This window comes from Crinia signifera, chromosome 5 (assembly GCF_055691185.1).
Source record: "Crinia signifera chromosome 5, ASM5569118v1, whole genome shotgun sequence".
Taxonomy (NCBI): domain Eukaryota; kingdom Metazoa; phylum Chordata; class Amphibia; order Anura; family Myobatrachidae; genus Crinia; species Crinia signifera.
In genome coordinates this window covers 116,081,534-116,101,078 of record NC_139221.1, presented here as the reverse complement: position 1 = coordinate 116,101,078, position 19,545 = coordinate 116,081,534, and the positions used below count along the sequence as shown (strand labels likewise).

The 19,545-nt window shown below is 44.3% G+C and overlaps 1 protein-coding gene across 4 annotated transcripts in view; it reads right to left on the bottom strand.

Annotated features, from left to right (window-relative positions):
* The window catches only part of RNF182 (ring finger protein 182), a 94,064-nt gene that overhangs the window by 21,063 nt on the left and 53,456 nt on the right, over nt 1-19,545 (bottom strand). The window contains exon 1 of one of the 4 annotated variants that reach the window (XM_083187889.1): nt 15,200-15,322. The exons of the other annotated variants lie outside the window; for them this stretch is intronic. The gene's annotated coding sequence lies outside the window, so the exon portion shown is untranslated. Of the gene's footprint in view, nt 1-15,199; nt 15,323-19,545 lie in introns of those variants that run through there. 4 annotated transcript variants of the gene reach the window in all.

Below are 19,545 nucleotides of genomic sequence, written 5' to 3'. Positions count from 1 at the left end.
CCGGTCATTGCGAATAAATCGCAATTCATACGGTCCGATAATTACGGACAAAATCCATATTCCCAAGACTGTTTCTGTTTAAATGTGTGTAACTAAAGAATCCAGTTATAACCGGTTCTTGCTGCTATTTACGACCCCTGACGACGATGCCAACAGACAAAGGACTCCAAAGTTCACTCCCCCTGCACCTATCCAAACCAGGTGCATTATTTTGCCCCAATCACAGAGGACTTGACATACGAACCCTGACCAATAGGAATGGCCTTTGACCTCCCCCTTCTGACCCTATAAGATAGGTGACCCAGGGCGGCCTTGGTCACTTCGGCACTACTTCTTTTCCCTGACCATTGACCGGGCTATAGTTCAAACCTGAACATAGCGAGCTCCGACCGGACTGCGCTGCGCATATTTGATGAGACGGTAAACGGTTGCATTCACTGTACTTACTTTTATTGTATTGTTGGCTGATTGTATCCTGTGTATGTTTTTCTTTCCCCTAGTAGAGCTTGATTATTATATTCATTGTTAGACGATTGCATTACGTGTTATACTTGTTTTCCTATTTCTGTAATCCCCTTTTGTCCATAAGGGACTAAATACATTATTTACGGAGTTTCTATCTCCTCACCTTTATACTGTGGTCTCGTCTGTTATTCGCATATAGCGATAAGGTATATTACGGACATTGTCCTTATAGGTGTATTCGCAGATTAGAGACAAAGTACTGCGAAGGGATCTCTTATTAATGCATTGGTTCTTCCGTGTATAATACACGATAAAAGGTATGCTACGCTGCGCTACGTTTTGTTCGCACGTAGCTAGGAATAAAAGGTACGCAGGTTACGGACATAATACGTATCCTACGCTTTTCACTTATTGTTCTTTGATCATATAAATATCGACATTGATAGCATTGTCAGGTCTTGTACATGCGCACATGATGGTAGCTTTGGGATTGATGGCTTCCTTATTTTGTTGGGGTTTACAGTGCTGCTTTTGCTGCTATGGGCTGCTAGGCTGTCAGTATACCATTAACTGCAAAATATCCATTGTACTGTGCCATATTCCATCTTGAATAGAGTGTAAATGGATAGGACATGCAGATATTGCCCCTGTAAACTGTCCTACATAATAAAATAAATGCCACAGTTAGTGGCTTTTTTATTAATCCATTAAATTGGCTATTATTAAATGAGGCCCTATAAGTAATCAATAAAAAATATTACAATATGGGGGGGTTAACTTTTAACCCCTAAATCTGCCCCTGATCCCAGGTGTTTAACAGCGCAGAGTTATTTGGTTAATTATAAAACATTTAGGTGAACATGTTACATTCATGCCTCTGGGTTGCTGTGTTTGCAGTGTTAAAGTCCAAAAACTTCATGATTACAGTATCCCTGCCTTCTCCTGGAGTAGGTTTAGTGATTGATTACATGAACCCTAGAACAGATTAGTGGCATGACCTGTATCCATACAATGCATTACAAAAGGAATAATATATTCACTATTTTAACCTTTGGTTCAGGGGCACAGGAAATATTTGTTTTCTGTTCACCAAAACATACGTATTAGAGATGACCTCGAGTCCCCCAACTTGAACTTTGTCCACTAGGAAACAATAGAAGGTAACCTAGTGTTACATGTCAGATATTTACGAAAAATGTTTGCTATAATACAGGGGATCAAATGTATTTCATATAAATACACTATAACACAATGCACAATTTAAATATTTCGTTTTACTCTGGGTATCTCATAACTCATGAGTAGACATAAGAAGCTATGCAAAAATAAGCAAATATGGAAATGAAACTAGATTGGCTTGATTTAGCTTGATTTGACCTGAAACCGCTTCAAGGTGATTCTTAAACATCAGGTTCAAAATGTCAGGCTAGGACTTGCAAATAGGTGACAAAAATAGAAGGTAGAACACAATAAACTCAGGGACAGAAAAATATGCAGATTTATAAAAAAATCTTTTAAAGGTTTGTGTTTCTGAGCTTCTAGGAGAGCATCAGATATTATTGTGTCAAAGAGCTTTCATGAACCTGAAAATGTTATCAAGGTACCCAGCAGGCTATTATGCCATGGCGTCACAACAGGCCCTGTCAGTGTGTAGTAGGTGGCACTTGCAGCCACAGCACTTCCCAGGGGCACCCCAAAAGGTCAACATGCAACAGTTTGACAGGGTCAAAAGGTCAACAGGGTCAAAAAGTCCACATGGAAAAGGTTGACATGGGAAAGGGCCACAAGGTGAAAAGGCAGACAGGGTCAGAAGGTAGACATGTGAAAAGGTTGACATGAGTTTTCAAATGTCTTTTAGTGCCAATATTGACAACTGTCCACATGGACCCCCAATTAGTGTAACGCATACCCTCGCATGCAACTTTGGGCTCAGTGCCTCGCTATGCTTGGCACACTATTATATTATCATTCCATGCCGACATGGATAGTGAAGTAAGAACAAGCTAATTTACAAAAAAAAATCATGAAAAACTCATGTCAACCTTGTCAAGTGTCTACCTTTTTCATGCAAAACCTTACGCTAGTGGATGAGGGCATTTAGGGTTAAGCTGTGTTTACTGTTAAGATTTTTGCTGACATTTCATAGTCGTTTTCTTGTAAAAGACTCCCCTGCAGCTCTTTCAGCCTGATTCATCTGACAATGGAAGCTCTCATTTTTATTTTTATTTATTGACAGTTTCTTATATAGCGCATACATAGTATAGTTGAACATTCACATCAGTCCCTGCCCCAGTAGAGCTTACGATCTATATTCCCTACCACATCCTACACACACACACACAGACATTCTAGGGATAATTTGTTGGAAGCCAATTAACCTACCAGTATATTTTGGATTGTAGGAGGAAACCGGAGTACCCATAGGAAACCCATGCAGGTACGGGGAGAATATACAAACTCCGCACAGTTAGGGCCATGGTGGGAATCAAACCCATGACCTCAGTGCTGTGAGGCAGTAATGCTAACCATTACACCGTCCGTGATGCCCCAATCATCTTGAATTACCTGTAGTTCTCTTATTTGAGGTCCTACAAGAATCCCCTTCCTGATATTTGGGTCACTGATACTCTGGAAGTATGTAACTCCAACTTCGATCCACTGCTCTACTCACATAGAAATAAACAGTACTGTACTTTATAAAACCAAGTTTAGTCCAAGCAAAAGCAAGGACTATAAGTCACCACACGTTTCTGTTATATCAGCAGCATGGGCTAGTGGTATAAATGGAAACCATTTACACTGTGAAGCACAGCTTTCAAGCTAGCTTTAGAAGAATCGATAAATAAATGGTAATCCTCTGTTTTGTACTCGTGACCATAGGCGAATCTAGAATTATGGTAATGGGTGGTCCCAGATCTAGACACAATAGTAGGGGGACCTTTGCGCGGGGGTGTGGCCTCATGAGAAGGAGGCGTGGCATCACAAAAATGGGTGTGGTATTACACTTTAGACCATACACAGTAATGCCCATTACACATTTTAGCAAACTCCGTAATACCCATTACACATAAAGCCACATGCCGTAATGCCAATTACACATAAGGCCACATACCATAATGCCCATTACACATTGTGCCAGACATCATGATGCCCATTACATACTATATAACAAACCGTAATGTCCATTACATATTTGCCACATAAGTGCTGCTTACCTATGTGCTCATTGCTAGGGGGTTCTTGCTTGATGGCACCATAGTACCCATTACACATGATGCCGCACACCATAGTACCCATTACACATGATGCCGCACACCATAGTACCCATTACACATGATGCCGAACACCATAGTACCCATTACACATGATGCTGCACACATAATGCCGCTTACACATGATGCTGCACACCATAATGCCCCTTACACATTAAGCCACACATTATGCGTAATGCCCCCACATACCGCCACTTGTAGCATCCCTTAAGCAATGCCCCCAAAAGTGCCACTTACTGTAAATTTTTATATGAGCCTTCGCTGCTGCTGCAGGGAGAGATGGAGAGCGGTGCAGCTGCTTCTATGGGGAGAGGAGCAGAGCGCAGCGCAGAGAACGCTCCCACTCCCCTCCTGGTGTCCCCTCCAGCCGAGTGGTCATTTGAAATATTGTGCGCGCTGTTTTTTGTGCTTGACGTCGGGGGAGAAATCTGCCCTCAAAGAACATAAACAGTCATGAAATTACATTTCAGAAAAAAAAACGGTTTAACCATAATATCCCTGGAACCATTTAACCCATATGGATCCAGCCTGGTATCAGATTGAAGGCCCAGCGATTTGGGTTCGACTGAGATCAACCTCGAGCTTCAGTGATGCCGAAGGGGGAACTGGCAGCCGTTGAACTGGGTGGGGGTCGGAATTAGCGGGTCCCATGTTATCCTATAGGGAAAACGTTCCAGCTTTGCCTGGCCGTATCTCCGGTTTCCAGGGGGCTAGAGACACGGGGCTGGGCTCGTTGGAAAGCCCCATCCCTCAGCTACAAAATAGGCTAATGGGTAGTCCTGTGCACCCCCAGACCACCCCCTAGAATCGCCTATGCTCGTGACCAAGTGCTTCCATAACAAAATTAACATCATTGCAAAATACCAGTCCACATCCAAGGGAAATGGAATCTTTAAAGTCACTATGCCTACAGTATATCCAAAACCACATCCTTTTGTTTCTTTGTGGGAGTGATCGCATCCTTTGAGATCTCCTTGGCTAAGTAAATGTTGTTTAGGAGCTTCAAAAGCTAACCAAGCATGATCATCATCACCATGCTCTACAGCAGTGATGGCTAACCTTGACACTCCAGCTGTTCTTGCACTACACATCCCAGCATGCCCTGCCATGAGCTGAATGAAGGGTCCCTTGTAAATTACTTCCATGGAGGTAGGGGGTGTTTTATACACAGGGGAGGGTTGGATAATGGTGGAAGGGCAGCTTGTGACTGCAGATATCGCCATTATCTGGAAATAGATTTCTTAGCCTTCAATAGTATAAAAACCTAGAGTCCCAACTTTCAGGAGGTGCTGGGGACTTGGGGATCAGAGATCAGGAGCCAGAGCAATCCATTGACAAAAATATAAAACTGTTCCGGGTATGATAGAAACAAGCCGTTAGTGTCGTCAGAAAGGGGAGAGTCCCAGCTTTTGGAATATCTCAGAAAAACTCTAAGTTAGAGAGAACCTGAGAAGTATGACTGGGAATTGCAATTAACAGGTCGGATGTGGACTGCTGCTTTGAAGTAGGATATCTCCAGTTCCCCAGGTCCAATTTTCAAAATTCTGGTATCCCTGGAAAAAGGTATCAGCATAGGGCCCTTATACACCTGGGGCCCCTGGGCAAGTGCCCATTAAGCCCATACATAAAGACGGCCCTGGGTAGCAGGGAAGGGAGCTTTTTTAAGTCGTAAATGGAAAAAGGTGCTACAGTAAATTATTAAGAATATAATATAGAGGCTTTTTCAGAAAGAAAATGCTACCTATTCAATAGCAAAAAAAATAACGGGTGACATTTAATGGGATGAGAGTTTTAGTCATTTTTCAAAATCGCCCATATCACACTTTTTGAAATTGCATTTTTTGCCGCAAAATTGCATATTTAATGAGCTGTGTGGTCCGGGCAAAAAAGTGCGAAAAAAGTGCGATAACGGGTGATTTTTAGTCACGAAAATGTGCGATTTTTAGTCATAAAAATGTGCGATGTTAGTCATGAACATGTGCGAATTTGAGCTAATGTGCGAATTTGTGATTAAAAAAAGAAACAAAAAATGGTGTGAAGTCCCCCCTCCTGAGCAAAACCAGCCCCGGGCTCATTGAGCCGAACCTGGTTCCAAAAATACGGGGGACGAAAAGCATAGGGGTCCTCCGTATTTCTGAAACCAGCCCTGGACTCTTGGATCAGTCCTGGTTCCAAAAATACGGAGTGGGGAGTGGGGACCTCACACCATTTTTTTATTAACTTTTACACATAATGATCCGTGCATGGTTCTGGCAAATTCACCTGTCAGAACCTGGTCTGCATGTGTGGCGATTTTAATAACATTTTCCTGTTTTTGCATCTCATTAAAATTGCGATTTGTATATTTTATAATAGGAAAACATATGGATGCGAGTTTCAGCGGTACTAAAAATCGCACCTTCAGAATGTGCGATTTTGCGTCAAAATCCGCGGTTTTTGACAGTTTTCGCATTTCTTGTGATTTTGGAAAAACGTGCGATTTCGGCCGTTTTTGGCAATAAAAATCGCACAAATCACATTTTCGCATCTCATTAAATGTCACCCCAATGTGTTTTTCAGTGGTAAAATGGTGCCAACTAAATAAATAAAATGTAGAGGATTTTTTAGTTTTAGTATCTATCTATCTATCTATCTATCTATCTCTTTATTAGAGGCACCATTTTTCTTGTGATTCCGCCAGTGCTGCTGCCTTCATCGTGGGACTCCGGAGGGGTAAGTATCTAAAATGGGTGCAGTGTGTGCAGTGTGTTGGCCCCCTTGGGACTCAGGGGCCCGTATGCACTGCGCACATTGAACTAATTATAAATATGTCACTGCTATCTGTCTATCTTTGTTGAGTATATATGTGATATATATGTGTTTATATATGTGTAGTGCATCATACCTCCGAACATTTGAATTGTCGAGGTCGGGACTTCTGTGCATGTCTATTCAGCAGGTTGCAGGCGGACTCCCAACTACCCCCCTCTCCCACTGCAGGGCACTGCCGGCCCCGGGCAGGACGCGGGACTGTCCCCAAAAAAATGGGACGGTCCCGCAAAAATCGGGACAGTTGGGAGGTATGAATGCATGTGTAATGAAGGTTGTTGACTTACTATATTAAACGTCTGGCACTCATAGCGAAAAGCATTGCCTATTCCTATATTAGAATATAACTATTTTAGAGAATAATGTAAAACACTGGAAGCATGACCTGCTGAACAAAACAACATCATTAAATATGTATTTACATTGTGCGAGTGCCATTGGCCTCCTCTGGGTAATGGTAGAATGCTGTGTGCATGTTTCTGCATAGTTATGGATCCTTACACAGTCAGCATGCTCCACAGGGGAGATAGTGCTGTGGTTCATCCTCAGTTATATTGAGGCGTAAAGCTGCATTTATTTGCATTCATCTTCTACGTGAGACAAATCAGACTTAAACTGAGATTTACTATCCTTGATCTTACAGGAAGTCTGCCTGCTGGAATAATAACCTCCAGCTGCCAATTTCACATCATTACAGACAATGGTCCAAAAACACACAAACATTCATAAAAATGGTTGGTAATTTGAAAAGCCATAAGGGAAGATGCAGCAAATATGTCTTGTAAGATATATGGTAATGAGAATGTAATTTGTAATATTGTGTTTCAAAGGATGAAAAGGTTGTGATATTAGAAATATAAACTGCAGTTTCTTTAATAAAAGTATGGGTGGTTTACGTATTTTCTTTGTGTTAAAAATACATTGCCAAAACAAAATAAAATAACTTGAGGTTTAGTTACGAAGCAATGGGTTGTAAAACCTCTGCGTTTTAATCGTGTTTATGACTAATATTTTAAAGGTCAAAGCGTCCCCAATATGGTCCTTTGGATCTGATATTTAGTTATATAATGACAAGCTCAGAAGTGTTTGTTCCTCATATACTGTTAGAACACCGGTAATCTGGCACCCTGGCTTCCAGCAGTGTGCCAGATCACCCATTTTGCCAAATTATCAGTGGTGTGCCTAAAGTACGACATGCATCCTGCACCTTTTGTCCTCCCCCTCACAGCATGACTCCTCCTAAGTGCCTAGTATCGTGTAGGACTCCCCCAGTGCAGCTACTTGACATGGTATCAACTCCACAAGTGAGTGTCAGACCTGGAGAGATGCAGGTCCGTGGAATCTGGATAGATTTCCACAGCTCCCTAATATTTGTAGGTGCAGGATCTTGGGTGCAAGATCCAGTCTCATAAATGATTATTTAGCTTTATGTTGGAGAAACATGGTGCCACTCTCCAAAATTCTCCTCACACCAATCAAACCAATCTTGGACAACTTGTAACTGATTACATATTGCATTATCCTACTGGAATATTTCAATGTTGTCGAGTTACTGGTCAATGACATGTTTAGGTAAACCAGCGGATCCAAAGCATGTGAACACCCCTCCACACCATTAGGGAACCACCATCAGCCTGCACTGTGCTTTGTTAACAACTCAGGTATAAGGCCTCATGTGGTCTGTGCCACACCAGAACTTTACTCTCAGCCCAAAGAATTGGAGCACACCACACATTGCTAGTCCTCCAGGGTCCAATTAGCAATGTCAAAATCCAAGGTGAGATGCTGTATCGAGTGTGGTAGTGTTAAAAGGAGCACTCTGGCAGGTCTTCTTCCTATGGGAGCTAAAGAACACTGCACTGACCCACTGATTATCCACCTGTTACCCAGTGGTGTCGAGAGGGTGGGGGCGGGTACTTCTTACCCAAGCCCAAGTTTGCAGGAGGGGCCTGTGTCCTACTCCATCCCCCCGGTTACAGGGACCTGGGCAGTGGGGAGATAGATTACAGGCTATCGCCGCAGCACAGCCTCTCTCTCCAGGTCAGCACATGCTGCTCATTGCCCTCTGCTGAGCTGGGGAGAAAGACAGCTGCAGCGGCAGCCTGTCCTCTCTCTCCCTCTGTGTGTGCAATGATGATCCTGCCGGACATCCCACCCATTTTATGGGGTCACAACCCCTCCATTTTATGGAGTCCGGACGACCTGTCAGCACCCCTGCTGTTACCTCCTGCATTGAATGTGGATGTAATTTGAGCCAGTGTCGCTTGTCTGTTACCAATTCTGGCTAGGCGCCACTGGTCATGATAATCAAGCACCCATAGTCAGCGCCTGAGTTATCCACATTGGCTGGTAATACCTGCCATGAAGTATTACTGGTATGTGGAAGACATTGCCAAGATGTCACAGTATGGTGCACACCAACCATTACCTTTACATAAGGCTATACCATGGCTTTTGGCAGTTCAGTGTATAAGTCATGCTGCTTTCCCACTGCAGAAACGGGTAAAGACCCGGTATTCTTAAATGGGACTTTAAAACAGGTCTGAGCCTGAAACCCCTTTCCCACTGCATGTTGTAAATGGTATATTACTGATGAATTACCGTTTTTGTACCTTTCACATTCAACCCGTTTTGAAAGGTATAAAAACGGTAATTCACCAGTAATATACCACCCATTCCCTGGTACCTGCCCTGCCCCCTCCTCCCCTGGTAACCCCGCTGCCTCCCCCCTCCTCCTCTGGAACCTCCACTCACCCCCCCCCCCTCCAGTACCCCCGCTCGCCTCCCCCCCTTTCCTGGTACCTGGCAGCCTTGGATCCAGGCAGCACGGTCGGCGCTGTCCTCATCTTCACTGAGCACAGGAGCGCAGACAGGAAGAGGATAGTGAGGTGGTCTGTGGTCGCATGGTGGCTGGGTGGCCGTGCAGTGCTGCTGTGTGCGGTGTTGACTTTTTGATGTCCTGAGCCAGTACATAAAGGGGTTCCGGGCAGCGCTGTCTGTGCAGGAGGAAGTGGGTCCATTAGGGGAATATGAAAACATTGGCGGGGCCCCTGCCGCGAATGGGAACTAGCGGGCCTGCTCATTACATATGCACATATTTAATGAGCAGGCCCGCTAGTTCCCATTCAGTGGCGTAACTATGAATTGGGTGCCCCCCCGCCGTTAATGGGGGGCGCTCCCCACCGCACCCCCCGCCCGCAGCCTTACCTGTCTTGCTGGTCCCGTCCCGACTCCCTTGCTGGCTTCATTCTTCTGCTAGTGAGACGGACCAACACAAAATGTCCGCCCCCATACAGCAGACAGAGAACTGTCTGCTATATGGGTGGACATTTTATTGTGGTCTGTCTCACTAGCAGAAGAATGAAGCCAGCAAGGGAGCCGGGACGGGACCAGCGAAGTCAGGTAAGGCTGCGGGCGGCGGATTGGCGGGTGGCAGATGGGCAGACGGAAGGGGGCTAACTATAGCACCACAGCCCCCCGGCGCCCACACATGCACACGCCCCCCCGCGGCCGCGGGGGCTGCGGTGCTGCGGTGCTATAGTTACGCCTCTGTTCCCATTCGCAGCAGGGACCTTGCCAATGATTTCACATTCTCCTAATGAATACACTTCCTCCTGCACAGACAGCACTGCCCGGATCCCCTTTATGTACTGGCTCAGGACATCAACAAGTCAATACCGCACACAGCAGCACTGCACGGCAACCCAGCGACCATGCACCCACAGACCACCTCACTATCTTCTTCCTGTCTGCGCTCCTGTGCCCAGTGAAGATGGGGACAGCGCCAACCGTGCTGCCCAGATCCAAGGCTGCAGGTACCAGGAAAGTGGGGGAGGCGAGCGGGGGTACCAGAGGAGGGGGGCGGGAGAGAGTGGAGGTACCAGGGGAGGAGGGGGGCCAGCAGGGGTACCAGGGGAGGGGGGGCAGGCCAGGTACCAGGGGAGGGGGGGCAGGCCACGTACCAGGGGAGGGGGAGGACCAGAGGGGTCTTAAATACCATTTAAAACCCTTTCTCACTGCCAAAAAAAGGGCTCTTAAATGGGTAGGACACTGCTTTTTACCCGTTTAACAAATACGGGTATTTGTTAAATGGGTTAAGCACCCTGGTGCTTTCCCACTGCAGCTCTACCCATTTAAAAAGGCAAAAAAAATGGCAATATACCGTTTAAGAGCTGCATTGGGAAACGGGTATCAGTCTCGTCTCCTCAATGCATCCCCCAACAGCTTTCACTGTGAGGGAGAAGGAGCAGCTGCAGGAAAGGAGGACCAGCCACCAGACCAGAAACAAGGGGTGGGTGAGAGTGGGGGTGCATAGGAGAGGGGCTCGGGTTCTTGGGTTAAGGACACAGACATTATAGGGTGAGGAGAAGAGTCTAATAAACTAGCTCATAAATGTTTATACCCAAATATAACATTTCTACTCTTTCGGAAATGACAATGTGAGTAAAATGCCTTTAACCAAATAGAAGCAAAAATCATTTTAGTTTTTTTGGAAACAGTTGCGTTTAGTGTTACTTTAATATGCTTTCATCCACTTGTGCATGAAACGGGAAATGTTTAAAGTGTGACATCACTTGTATGATGTATTAGACAGCTTAAAAGATCTGTTACATTTTTACTTTGTTACACTAATGTTGCTACTATCAGCAAAAGTGCTGTTTGTCTACTATAAACTAGTGACAGTTGACCTAATCTTACCTTAATAAAATGCATGTAGAAGTTAAAAATACAGAGCAAACATGTTCAAAGTTTATACATTTATTTGTAAATATCTATTATTTTATATTCTGTCACTGAAACTGAGCAAACCTGTTTTGTTACTACCCAAATCTGGTGGTAAATCATTTCACAATGCCAAGATCATTTACATCACATCCAAGGTGGCCCCCCCAAGAGTGCCAGACACAATAGCACAATGTGCTGCATTCACCAAGTAATGCTATAATCTGGGCAGGGTTAGTTTGGCATTATCTGAGATACCCATTAAAGGCCCCCATAGACTAGTGAGATTTGGCCCAATTTCAGTATATTCCAATGGGTGATATCAGGCCAAATTGAATATGTTTGACATCCGCTCTGACCTGACGCATGGTCCCGTGCACATCGGGTCAGAGTCGGAGGTCAGACAGCACGACTTATGTGCAGCACGCACATAAGTCGTATGTGCAGCTGTTAAAAAGGCACATCAGGTGATAAGTTATATGTTAGCCCTCCCATGAAGCTGCCAGGGAAGCTTAGGGGAAATCGGATCCAACTTGCCCTTAAGACAATGCATGGGGGCCTTTACTTTTTAAAACTCATGTTTGGCTCATAAATCTTCGCAAAATTGATTAGGCTCCATCAGGTTGGGAGGCGTGACTTTTTAGTGGAAAGCGTGACTTTTCTGTATTATATAGGTTATTGTTATGTTGGAAGAGATCTCCGATGCTGCATTGACCGCATGAGTATATCCACCGTGACTAGTGGAGAAACTAGATGTGGCATTGTCCAAGCACAATAAGTCTGCTGCGCCGGTGTATACTGCAATTACAGTTATGGGAAGTGTACAAAGAGCCTCTCAGGGAACACACTGAGGGGGTGATTTTGGTTGTCACGCAGCGTAGGGCTGCTGCACAGTTCAATATTCAAATAGGAACTACACCAACTGCCAGTGAGTCAGATTGGAATTGCAGTTGGTGGCAGTTGGTGGGGCTCTACTAGTTGAATTTTGAACTGTGCTGCAGCCCCCCTCTTTAGCCACCAATGGCGTAAGTTTCTTTTTGGGTGACTTTTCAGTTAATAAGGTATTTATGCAAATGCTGAATTAAATATTATGCAGCATACATTTATTCTGTGTGCGACAGAAGCTGTAGGTGCAACAATTTAACTTAACATGTTGTATGCAGATAAAGCAGCAATCTCACACAGAATATAGATATGCTGCATTAATTTTTAAACAAAGTCTGCTGGTGCGTCCTAGTCACATAGCAATGCAAATAAGTAGCAATTCCGGAAAACAGATGACCACACTAACAAAGTTGTGCTGGATCTGTCAGTTCACCCATGTGACGCATCTATCACGGCTTGGCGCATTGAGGCAAGATGTATGAGGACATATCTGTATTACATACAACATTGCAAGTATGTTTATCAGTGTGATGTTTATCGGCCCTCCTCATGTAAAGTGTGGTGTGTGTTACAGCCCATGAGCCCACAATGTGACTAACTACCTATGTACATGTGCACCATCCAATTCTCCAGGAGTCTTATACAAATGTGAATCCCCCAGTGTGGCCAGGATGGAACTCACTGGAACAGTGGTTGTTTCTACTGCTATCCTTGCAAGTTACACTTAAATTTACTAAGAAGGGAATTCTATTGAAGATGGGATGTTGCCCATAGCAACCAATAAGATTCTACATCTTATTTATTTAGCACCTTCTAGAATATAATGGATAGAATCTGATTGGCTGCTATGGGCAACATTCCATCTTAGTAAATTTACCCTTAAATACGGTAAATAAGACAAAAGTCCATTGTAATATACAGTAACTGCTGTGATTATTAATACATAGGCCCCTAAATCTCTATATTGTCAGCTATTCAAGATAGCCTTGTTTTTCTGCAATAGACCAGTATAGAATGGGTTAAGAGCCCATATACTAAAAATTATTATTATTATTATTATTATTATTATTATTACTATGAGTAGTAGTGGTGGTAGTAGTAGTGGTGGTAGTAGTAGTGGTAGTAGTAGTAGTAGTGGTAGTAGTAGTAGTAGTAGTAGTAGTAGTAGCGGTAGGTAGTGGTAGTAGTGGTAGTAGTAGTAGTAGTAGCAGTAGTAGCGGTAGTAGTAGTAGTAGTAGTAGTGGTAGTGGTTTGTGGTAGTGGTAGTAGTAGCAGTAGTAGTGGTAGTGGTAGTAGTAGCGGTAGCGGTAGTGGTAGTAGTAGTGTTAGTAGTAGTAGTGGTAGTGGTAGTAGTAGTGGTAGTAGTAGTAGTAGTAGTAGTAGTAGTGGTAGTAGCAGTAGTAGTAGTAGTGGTGGCAGTAGTAGTGGTAGTAGTAGTGGTGGTGGTGGTAGTAGTAGTAGTAGTAGTGGTAGTAGTAGAAGTAATGGTAGTAGAAGTAATGGTAGTAGTAGTAGTAGTAGTAGTAGTAGTAGTAGTAGTAGTTAAATACTATAGCAACAAGGATGCGTTTTTACTATTGAATCTAAATTGAAATCTATAAAACAATTACGTGAAATAATGAGTATAAATACTAAACAAAAATCTTTCAAAATGTAGAAATAAAGTGGTTTGAAAACCAATCTATTATCTCAAAGAACTGAAATTGTTCTGTCACTCTCATTGCCACAAATACCACTAGCTGAAAAATGTTCTCATATAATGGTAAAATCAATATACCAGCCAAGCTTGTTAAAAGCTAAAAAAAATATATGGATTCTTATGGGGTCTACACATGTAGAGATTTTGCTGAGTGATGATAGATTGCTCAGCAAGAGCACTCAGCACTCAGCGCCACACAGCGATGTGCCAGCAATGTGTGCTAAGCGATCTGTCGAGGCCAGTGTTCTCTAGTGATCGCTGACTGGTGATCTAACTAGATTTATCAAGAATTCTGGATCTTAATAAAAGGCGATATGGATGAGTGGCACATGGATCGATCTAGTCAAATTCAGTCAGATCACTTAGAAAATGCCCTGTGTGTAATCCATAACAAAATAATTAACAAGCAGAAACTACCCAAAGGATATTTTGGTACTTGTGTATTATCACGGCGCCCGCGAAATCGGCCGCAAATCGGCCGCAAATCACATGCAAAAATCGTATGCGATTTAGCGGCCGAATTTTGGCCGATTTTCTGCGATTTTTGGCCGATTTGCATTCTATTCCATCCTTGCACACCCCCACTATCCAAGTCAGCCCGAAGCGTGGCGAGCAGACGCGGTACACGCCCTCCCGACCTGTTGATACCCCCACTATGCACGTTGGCAAAGCTGCACTCGCCCAAAGCGTGGGGCTGCGTAAAACAATCCCAAAGCGTGGCGATCGCAGCGAGCCCCGTGAGGGGGCACGGATTACTTGACGTGTATTCCGCGTCCGCTCGCCACGCTTCCGGATCATTTTCCGCGTCCGCTCGCCACGCTTCGGGCTTAGTGGCTCGCTGCGCTCGCCACTCTTTATAAAATCAACACCAAGCCGACGTGGATAGTGTGGGTATGAACAGGTCGGGAGGACGCGTACCGCGTCCGCTTGCCACGCTTCGGGCTGACTTGGATAGTGGCGGTGTGCAAGGATGGAATAGCATGCAAATGGGCAGGAAATCGCGGAAAATAGGCCGAAAATCTGTGAAAAATCGCCCGGAAATCGGATGCAAATCGCTAATGCAATATTGTATGCAATTTAGATGAAATCGGGCAACGTGATAATACACACGTATCGATATTTTTTTTAAACAATTTTATTTTGTTTACAATATAAATTTTTAAACCCAGTGATGCTAACAAAGTAAGGTTGACACATTTAAAACAAAACCACATTTCCCAGACTGCACCACTGGTAGATATCTGTAGATAGATGTTCTATTTTAGGATTTAGGTCTATGAAGAAAGTATGCATGATAAAGTAATAAACATTATCTCATCTACAAATGTAAGAAAACAAATTGCCATACCTTTTTAGAAACAACAGCATCCAGACTAGAAACACATATGAAAATAATCAACTCCAAAACATGATTATGAAATCATATGTTGGTCGGGCGCCGCTCCACAGATATGCAGTGATTTCTGACCATAGAGGGGTCCTGACCTGTTTATTAGAGCTGCTGCAGTAATGTAGTTCACCGAGAGGCACATGGTGAAAGCTGATCTAGGATATTAGTAGAAGCAAGTTCATCCCAACTCTAACAAATGATTAATTAGTTTAAACCTTTGCACATAAATACCAGGCAGATTGCAGTCTTTATTACTTAATACATTTGTTCCCAAACGTTTAAACTTTGCAGCACCCTTATTGTCTTACCAGTTTCTTTGTGACACCCGTGGGCAGCACAGATTCAGAAATGTGTAACAAAACCAAATGTCAAGATCACAAGCAAACAGTCAAAACAAACATCTGGTCCACAATAATGCAATCAGATAAAACAGAAGCTCAGCAGAAAACTTCTTCCAGTCAAGAGAAGATTAAATAGGCCAACGGATACTACGACCAGTCGGGCTTGCTCCTAAATTCACACACTCTTGTCACATGACACGTCTTATCCGGAGCTGTAATAATGGCATCTATAGGCCTGCATGAATAGCACAATCACGCAAGTCAAGTAGGGGACATGAGGCGGTATGTGCATGGGGTTACACATGTTCTTGCCTGTGACGAAGTGGCTGCAAAACATTCATGCAAGAAGCAATGAGTAGAGCACCTGAGACTGTGTGACCATAATGACAGGTTTGTTACAAGGAGAAGCTCCTGATTGGAATGTTAAGGCTTTATCACTTCCTGTACTTTATTCAACGCAACTATTTTCTTGTTGCTAGTACAGTCTATGGACAGAATACAAAGATGGCAATAGTTCCAAATAGGCGCAGTAGAAAGCCCATCTTTTGTAACTACTGTAGTGTACAATACAGATCCCCTTCTACATGAATAAGGGATATTAAATAGTATTTCCCTCCATTAGATTGTGCTGCTATGCTTCCATTGTATATGTAACTATAATAATTATTGGCGGTACTTTACACTGCTCTTGCTTTCAATACTACAGGGCCACCACCTGAGGAATGCTGTTGCACTTGGCAATTACTGTACTATAAGTGTATCATACACAACAAGGGGTGTAACTCCCAGAGGCAATAGAGTTGCCTGCCTCAGGGCTCCAAGCCCTAAAGGGGTACCTGCAGGGGCGTAACTAGATATTCGTAGGCCCCATAGCAAAGTTTTTTAAGGCCCCCCTATTTAGCAACTGATGGAGACAAATGTATGTAAAACATATTACTTAGACAATAAAGATTGGCCCCCTCCAGCTCTTGGCCCCATAGCAGCTGCACCCCTTGCACCTTTGCTAGTTACGTCCTTGGGTACCTGCATGTACAGCAGCACCTGTGTGGTTCACAGCAGAATACAAGTGTGACTACTGCTCTTCCAATGGAGCTATGCAGCGCACCCACTGAGTCTGATCCTGACCCATCGGCTGTTGACACACAGCATAGCTGGAGCCCTGCCAATTCACTGTGGGCTCTGGTCACTGTTGACTGGCCTAGAATGCCATCTATATAATTATGCAAGTCATATGTGATATACACACACCATATTTGTTTTCCCTTTTTAATAATGGGGTGGGCATCAAACTTCAACTTGCCTCTGGGCGACTAGGATGAACTTACGCCCCTGTGCACATCGCATTGTTAATAATTGCATGTGCACTAACATATGCGATTAGTAATGAAAAGGACAGCTCTTATGTTAAGAGCATTCCTTTGCGTTGTGGCTGGCTCTGGCGATGTGCAGTGGGTCCCTCCTCTCTCCCTGGACCCTTACCCGGCTGTTGCTGCTTGGCCTGGGCTCCACCTCATCCTCCCTGCACCCGGAAGAGGTGCAGGGAGGAGGAGGTCACTGGTCCGGGCAGCACAGCGGGAGGCTGCCCGGACACAGGTGTGGGGAAAGGGGTGGTTGGCGACGCGTAGGGAATCCAATAGGCTTCTATGGGGTTATGCCATCTAGAACTGGCATAGCCCCCTGCAGCGAAGCCCCGGCGGTGGGGCTTTGCGGTATATGAAAATGTAATAAAAACCCTGAAAATAGGGTTTTTACAGCATTTTTTGTTTGGTGCATCTCGCCCCTGTATTTGTGAGCATTCTATAGATTGTAAGCTTGCGAACAGTGCCCTCCTACCTCTATGTAGGTTTGTTTCTACTCAGTTTGTTTAATCACTGTTGTTTCCAATAGTAAAGTGAAACAGAATAAGCTGCGCTATATAATTAACTGTAAATAAATAAATGTAACTGTTCCATGCATCTGATATGATACATCCATATCGTCAATCAGTGATGCATGGGAATGTTGTGGCCAATAATCAAAGAAGATCAAGAGAGCAACGTTTTTGCGATGTTATTATGTAATTAATTCAGTTTTTCATTTTGTGTATTGCCATTCTTTCTAATCATTTCCTGATACTGGCAATTGACAATAAAGCTGGCTACCAAGGACAAACTAGGGAAACACAACATTATAAACTTGTCCTTAGGACATACATAATGTCTGGTATCTTTTAATCACTACACAGTTCCTAGTCACAAACTAAGCATAAAGAGAATCCTCAAGAAAATGTAAAACATTGGGCGAAATGTAATAGGGTGTGATTTTTTAGACATGTGCGATTTTTGGTCAAAAACGGCCGAAATCGGCCATTTTCCGAAAATCGCACATTTAATAGGTTGAAAATCGCGGTAAAAAATCGCACTTTTTACCGCGAAATCGCACTTTTAGAAGTGCGATTTTTAGTCACATTTCAATTCGCATCCAGGGGCGAAATGTAATAGAGTGCGATTTTTTAGACATGTGCGATTTTTGGTCAAAAACGGCCGAAATCGCACATTTTCCGAAAATCGCACATTTAATAGGTTGAAAATCGCGGTAAAAAATCGCACTTTTTACCGCGAAATCGCACTTTTAGAAGTGCGATTTTTAGTCACATTTCAATTCGCATCCAGATGTTTTCCCATTATAAAGTATACAACTCGCAAATGTAATAGGGTGCGATTTTTGGTCAATGTTACCAAAAATCGCAAAAAAAATAGACCAGGTTCTGACAGGCGAATTTGACAGAACCATGCACAGATCATTGAGATCTGTGCATGGTTCTGTTAATAAAAATGTGTAAAAGTGTTTTTATAAAAAAAAAAACGGCGTGGGGTCCCCCCTCCTAAGCATAACCAGCCCCGGGCTCATTGAGCCGGACCTGGTTCCAAAAATACGGGGGAACAAAAAGCATAGGGGTCCCCCGTATTTCTGAAACCAGCCCCGGACTCTTGGACCGGTCCTGGTTCCAAAAATACGGGGGACAAAAAATCTGGGGGTCCCCCGTATTTTGAAACCAGCACCGGGCTCCAACAGCCCGCGGTGTCATGCCACAGCCGGGGGACACTTTTTATACAAGGTCCCCCGGCCAAAACATGAGCACCGTGGCTGGTCAGCCTTGGACGGGGTACCTGAAGGAGTGGGGACCCCCCCAATAAAGGGGTCCCCCCCCCCAGGCTTCACCCGTCCAGGGCTGAAGCCCGGGGCTGTCACCGGCGTCCGTGGCCAGTGGACGCCGGCCTGATAGGGTTAAATCCATCATACATATCATTACATTGCTTTTTACCGGCGAACTACAAGTGCCAGCAGACCTCCCCCGCATGCTGGGACTTGGAGAACCACAAGTCCCAGCATGCAGGGCATTAATGGGCCCGCTGGGACTTGTAGTCCACCTGTAAAAAGAATGTTTATAAAAAACACACACACAGAGAAGTACAAGTTTATTACACACACACACCTCAATTTTACACCAGCGTTACTTACCATTCCTGGATCCAGCGCTGGTCTGGCTGCTTTACAGCCGGCTCCCCCCGCACTGACAGGCAGCGGGGAGAACCGCTTTCTCCGTTGCCTGTCACCGGCTTTCTCCGTAGCTTCTGTAGCTCTGTCCCAGTGCTACAGAGGCTGAGAGCGTGATTGGCTGAGCTACAGTATGCGTCTCCATGGAGACGCATAGCTCAGTCCTGATTGGCTGAGCTATGCGTCTCCATGGAGACGCATACTGTAGCTCAGCCAATCACGCTCTCAGCCTCTGTAGCACTGGGACAGAGCTACAGAAGCTACGGAGAAAGCCGGTGACAGGCAACGGAGAAAGCGGTTCTCCCCGCTGCCTGTCAGTGCGGGGGGAGCCGGCTGTAAAGCAGCCAGACCAGCGCTGGATCCAGGAATGGTAAGTAACGCTGGTGTAAAATTGAGGTGTGTGTGTGTAATAAACTTGTACTTCTC